Below are 6,839 nucleotides of genomic sequence, written 5' to 3'. Positions count from 1 at the left end.
AACTCACATCGTCTTCAAATCAAATTATATATTCATTCTCACTCTCAATTCATTCTAACTAAGGGATAATCGCCATTTTTGTGTAAGTCATGTTTGACCGGCCGATTCAAGACCTATTACGACTTTTGTATTACTATATAATATTTCGTAATCTTTCATATTAATTACATTTTAATTATATGACTATTGAACATTTTTTTCTACTTTGACATCAATATTCTTTATTGTTTAAAGATAATTTTAGAACACAACATAAACACACAATATTTAAAAATATGAAGGAGACGAAGGAGCTACAATATCGTCGTCGCCTTAGTCTACAACATCATTGTCTGAAAATGAAACATAACAGACACCAATTCCACCGTGAAAGATGACTCTTTTTTTTACCGAAGATGCATGGCCTCCTTCCTGACCAAGGCAACTTCTTTTCGACCGGTGGAGGGTTGCTTTCCGATCTCAATTTCGATCGAGTCCATTCGATATTTAAATAAACTATATATATATATTTAGTCTAAATAAATTGATATTTTTTCTTTTTATCAAAACTCAATATTCATCAGATTATCTCGCTTAAAAAAATATGGCCACAAATGATTAAATATATATACCTCGCAAACACACCTAACCATTTAACAAGACGCAAAATTTACCGTCTGACAGACTCAAACTCAGAACCTCTTAAGGAGGATAAAGATATTTAATTACCTCTGGTTTCCGCTAGACTAGAAGAGGGGATTAGATTTATTATATCGTAATATTATGTACCATAAGAATGGGAGATTGAGATGGAAAGAGGGCTTTAAGATCGATCCTAATTAAATTTTTCCATATAATGAAAACAAATTAAGATAGACTAATTAAATTATTTCACTCTATATTTGTCCTTTAGAAAAACATATTTTTCATTATATAAGCCGTCATCGTGAGTCTCATTTCTTCACCAAGATATTCTTCTTCTCTCTTTCTCTCCAAAAGATGAACTCACTCAGCACTTGCAATTCAATGTTCCTAAAAGTTACACAAATCAAAAGTCAGCAGAAATCTGCAGAAAAGATTAATGATCTTCCTCCATTACTTAATTCCACGGCAATCCCATCTTTTCCTGGATTCAGTAAACTCTCTCTTGAGAAAACAAGAATGTTGGATCATCCCAACAACAATTATAGCATTATAAGTTCTGGAAATTTCGGTAAGTATGGCGGAAAGTTCGTCCCTGAGACCCTAATGACTAGTTTATTTCACCTTGAACGTGAACTCAATGCCGCCTTAGACGATCCTCTGTTTCAAGTTAGTTTTCTCTCCGAACTTTCTGTTTTGTGCCTGGTATATGGTTAATGTTTCAAGTTCAATTAGGGTGTGTTTGATGATGGGGAATTGGAATTGGCATTGGCATTGGCATTGGAATTCTAATTCCAATTCCATGAGAATTGACATTGAATTACAATTCAATTCCTATGTTTGGAAAAATGATAGAATTGTAATTCAATTCCAATTCCTATGTTTGGGAAATGATAGAATTGTAATTCAATTCTAATTTCAATGTTTGTAAAATAAAATATCAGTTCAAAATGTTAACTTTTAAAATATGTTTTGACGTTTTGGCACGTTTAATACGTTTTTGACATTTTTTCACATTTTCACACGTTTTTTACACGTTTTAACACATTTTTCACATTTTCACACATTTTCACGTTTTTCACGTTTTTCACACGTTTTTCACACGTTTTTCACGTTTTTCACGTTTTTCAAACATTTTTCACTTGTTTTTCACGTTTTTCACACATTTTCACGTTTTCACGTTTTTCACACATTTTAACACGTTTTCACGTTTTTCACGTTTTCACACGTTTTTTACACGTTTTCACACGTTTTCACGTTTTTTACACGTTTTAATACGTTTTCACGTTTTTCACACATTACAACACGTTTTTCATGTTTTTCACACGTTTTTCACACATTATTCACACGTTTTTCACGTTTTCACGTTTTTCACACGTTTTAACACGTTTTTACATTTTTCACGTTTTAACACGTTTTTCACATTTATAAACGTTTTCACGTTTTTTACACGTTTTAACACATTTTCACATGTTTTTCACACGTTTTCACACAGTTTCACACGTTTTTCACACGTTTTTCACGTTTTCATATTTTTCACACGTTTTAAAAACATGTGAAACGTGACAACAACGTGTTAAAAACGTTTTAAACGTGTTAAAAACATGAAAACGTGTCAAAAACGTGTTAAACGTTCCAAACATGTGAAAAACGTGTTAAACATGCCAAAACGTGAAAAACGTGTTAAACGTGTCAAAAATGTGGTAAACGTGTCAAAAACGTAAAAAAATGTTTAAATGTGTTAAAAACGTGAAAACATGTTAAACGTGTCAAACACGTAAAAAAATGTGTTAAATGTGTCAAAAACGTGAAAACGTGTTAAACGTGTCAAAAACGTGTTAAACATGTGAAAAACTTGTTAAACGTGCCAAAACGTGTTAAACGTGTCAAAACGTAAAAAACGTGTTAAATGTGTCAAAAACGTGAAAACGCGTTAAACATTTCAAAAACGTAAAAAAAACGTGTTACATGTGTCAAAAACGTGAGAACGTGTTAAACGCGTCAAAAACGTGTTAAATATGTGAAAACTTGTTAAACGTGCCAAAACGTGCAAAATGTGCCAAAACATAAAAAACGTGTCAAACGTGTTAAACGTTTTAAAAACGTGAAAATCATGTTAAACGTGTTAAACGTGTCAAAGACGTGAAAAACGTGTTAAATGTGTCAAAAACGTGTTAAACATGTCAAGGACGTGAAAAACGTGTTAAATGTGTCAAAACGTGTTAAACGTGACAAAAACGTGTTAAACGTGCCAAAAACGTGTTAAACGTGTTAAAAACGTGAAAATCATGTTAAACGTGTCAAAAACGCGTTAGACGTGTCAAGAACGTGAAAAACGTGTTAAAAGTGTCAAAAACGTGTTAAACGTGCCAAAAACGTATTAAACGTGCCAAAAACGTATTAAACGTGCCAAAAACGTGTTAAACGTGCCAAAATATGAAAATATATTAAACGTGTAAAAAACATGTTAAAAATGTGTAAAACGTATTTAATGTGTGAAAAACGTGTTAAACATGTCAAAAACATGAAAAATGTGTTAATTTGGAATTACAATTCCGACCTAAAAAGATAGGAATTGAGAACTATCAAATTACACTATATTGAATTCCATTGGAATTCTAATTCCAATTCCAATTCTTAATATTAAAGTGTCTAACAAACATAAGAATTGGAATGGACTCTCCAATTCCAATTCCAATGCCAATTCCAGGGCTATCAAACACACCCTTATTGATTTATGATATTTTTTTAATGTATTTAAAGGTGGAGCTTGAAACGCTATTGAGAGATTATGTTGGAAGAGAAACTCCATTATACTTTGCTGAAAAACTTTCTGAGCGTTACAAGGACAAAAACGGGAGAGGACCCGAGATATATCTCAAGAGAGAGGATCTCGTGCATGGAGGTGCACACAAACTAAACAATGCTCTCCCGCAGGCTATGCTAGCCAAGCGATTGGGGTTGAAGAACATCGTGGCAGCCACGGGAGCTGGACAGCACGGAGTCGCAGTCACGAATTCCTACGCTAGGCTGGGATTGGATTGTAAGATATTTATAGGGAAACATGACATGGAAAGACAATCATCTAATGTTATCCTCATGAATCTATCAGGTGCTAAGGTAAGATGATGTCAGTACAACTCCTACATAGATCTGTAATCCAGATTATAAAACCATATGCATGCGTGTAGGTGATAGCGGTTGATGGTGGATTTAAAGAGGCAACATCGGAAGCAATAAAGGATCTGGTCGAGAATCTCCAAACTAGTTACTTCCTCTCCGGCACAGCGGTGGGTCCACACCCTTTGCCGGAGATGGTGAAGCGATTCCAAACAATTATCGGAAAGGAGACTTGCAAGCGAAGGAGAAATGGAGAGGCAAGCCAGACGTGTTAGTGGCTTGTGTTGGGAGCGGTTCAAACGCACTAGGTCTCTTCGATGAGTTTGTGGGAGACAATGATGTCCGACTTATTGGAGTGGAGGCAGCCGGTACAGGATTAGACACAGGAAAACACTTGCAACTCTCACAATGGGAGATGTAGGTGTTTTTCATGGATCAATGGGATACTTGTTACAAGATGACGAAGGCCAAATCATTGTCCCCTATTCTATAGGCGTTGGGTTAGTTATAACTAGCCTCTAATAGTCTAATTAATGTCTCGGACTTTAATATTTAAATATGAGCGTTGATGATTTAATTTCAGGTTAGAATATCCAGCCGTTAGTCCGGAGTTGAGCTTTCTTAAGGATGCAGGACGAGTTGAATTTCACACCGTGATAGACCAAGAAGCTACGGAAGGTAAAATTCATGCTTGTATCGTATGTATAGTTATGATTCAAATCGAGTAGCTCCTGAATCCATAATTTTGAATAGTTATGATTGTTTCATATTTTAATTTTGAAATATCATGTTTTTATTAATATGTATGAAAGGTTAATATTTTAATTTTATAAATAAATTTGGTTCGAGTTCGAGCTTAAGTTTGAGCTTGAAAATTAAATTTTTGTTCAAGCTTTCGAGTCGAGCCAAGCTTGTAGGTAATATAGTCAATTCGAACTCGAGCTCAAATTTATAAGCTCGTTCGAGCTCGAGTTCGAGTCGAGCTAATAAATACTTATTCGAGTCGAGCTCGAGCTTCAGCAAGTTGGAGCTCGGCTCGGCTCATTTGCAGCCCTAGTGTGGATTAGGGTTGTAAATGAATCAAATACTTTTGTTTCGATTCGGTATTCGTATTCGAATTTTGATATTCATATTCGTAATTTTGTGATTCGAATTCGAATAAAAATATTCGATTCGATTTGACTAATAAACGAATACGAATACAAAATCAAGATATTCGATTCGGAATTCGCTAATATTCGATTATATATATATACCGTTTTATTAATTTTAATTTTATAAATATTATTTATTCTAAAACCCTAGTACATATATATATTATTATTTAATTTTTATTAGGTAATTTTATTGAACAGTGTTATATATTATGTAAAAATATTAATTTTCGAATAAATTGTATAAAATATGTTTTAAAAAAATCGAATCGAATACTCGAATCGGATCGAATAATACGAATATCAATTTCAAATCGAATACGAATCACATTAATTATTCGAAAAAATTTCGAATACGAATACGAATATTCGAATAGTTTCACGAATACGAATCGAATACAGTAATATTCGTTTCGATTCGATTCGTTTACAACCCTAGTGTGGATGCCCTTTCTCTCAGGATCTCTAAGTTGTATTCAAAAACGCAAAATATTTTTTCTTTTCTCAATTTCTCGAGTAAAAAATTGCGCGACGACTCTAAAAAAGTCAAAATTTTTATCAATTTCATTAAATTTGTCATGCCCCGAACCAAAACAAATGAGGCGTGCAATTGTCGCATGTCATTATCCATAAATAGCATGCTAGGCTAGCCAAAAATCTTTAAGCATTGACATAATAGACTAATACCTTCATTCATCATCAAAAATTTTCAAACTTACATAATTCTTTTGCCATAGACTAAGACCTTCAACATTAGCTCAAAATAGACGATGACATATCACATTCTTACAAAAACTATCTTTTTATATTTGTACACTCTCTATACATCTATACTAATATAAAATAGAGTGTTAAGCTTCTTTACCGGCTAGTCTAAATATATACCGTCTTCTTTCTAATCGTCCTTCTGACTAATCCTTGTTCTTATCTTAAAGAAATCCATTTAAATGGATAAGCTAAACACGCCCAGTAAAAAATCACATCTTTCTACATCTAGATCAAAAATAATGTATAAATTGAGAGAAAACCAATCTTAAATAGATGTATAAATTCTTTATCACAAAATTGTATATATACTTATAATATCTCTAGGATCAAGATAGTGACTCTAATATTGTAATAACTTAATAATAAGCCATCTACCAAGACATAAAATTCTTGTATAGACGCAATAACCACCAATCAAGACTAGGGTCTTGCATTGACGTAATTGTCATTAACCAATACATAAAAGTCTTGAATTGACGTAGTAGTCATCAACCAAGACATAAAGGTCTTGCGTTGATGCATAACCGGTATAAGCGGCACTCGAGGCACAAATAGTCTATTATTAGATAGACAAGTACAAGATCAATTCCAGAGTAATAAAAATAGTTCAATCGTCATAATTATGTAAAACTATATTTTCAAGTCCAAATATACCGTATTACATGTCTTTGTCGAAATAAGAAGCTCAAACTATTTTGATTACCATTTATCATAAACTGTTCTTTATCACAATCATTTAAAAATCATCTATTATAAACCATCATTTTATCAAAAGTTATTTCAAAATCATCTATCATAAACCCTCATTTTATCAAAAGTCGTTTAAAAATTTATCATCTATACATACATTCTTGATCCATATTTTTATAAACCTATTTGGAATAAATATGTTCTATCTTGAAACAACAAAATATATATATATATATATATATAATTAAATTGTAGCAAGAATAGATTTCTTATCTTTAACCCAGCTAACTCTTAGATATACCAATTAAACCAAGCCTTAAACTCTTCTCTTCCCAAACTTCTCCCATCTGCTGAACACCTTTCTTTCTCTTTTTTCACCCTCCTTACTTTCTCTAACATTCACTACTTTCTCTTTGCTAAATAGATCCCTACTTTCTCTAACATTCACTACTTTATCTTTGCTAAATAGATTTAAAGAGAACTTTA

The 6,839-nt window shown here is 32.7% G+C and overlaps 1 pseudogene; it reads left to right on the top strand.

Moving 5' to 3' along the window:
* The first annotated feature begins 950 nt into the window (after positions 1-950).
* LOC124921431 lies at positions 951-4,601 on the top strand (annotated as a pseudogene).
* The last annotated feature ends 2,238 nt before the right edge of the window (positions 4,602-6,839 follow it).

The sequence above is a fragment of the Impatiens glandulifera genome, chromosome 1, assembly GCF_907164915.1.
Source record: "Impatiens glandulifera chromosome 1, dImpGla2.1, whole genome shotgun sequence".
In the NCBI taxonomy this organism is placed as follows: Eukaryota; Viridiplantae; Streptophyta; class Magnoliopsida; order Ericales; family Balsaminaceae; genus Impatiens; species Impatiens glandulifera.
This window is presented reverse-complemented; position numbering and strand designations above follow the sequence as displayed.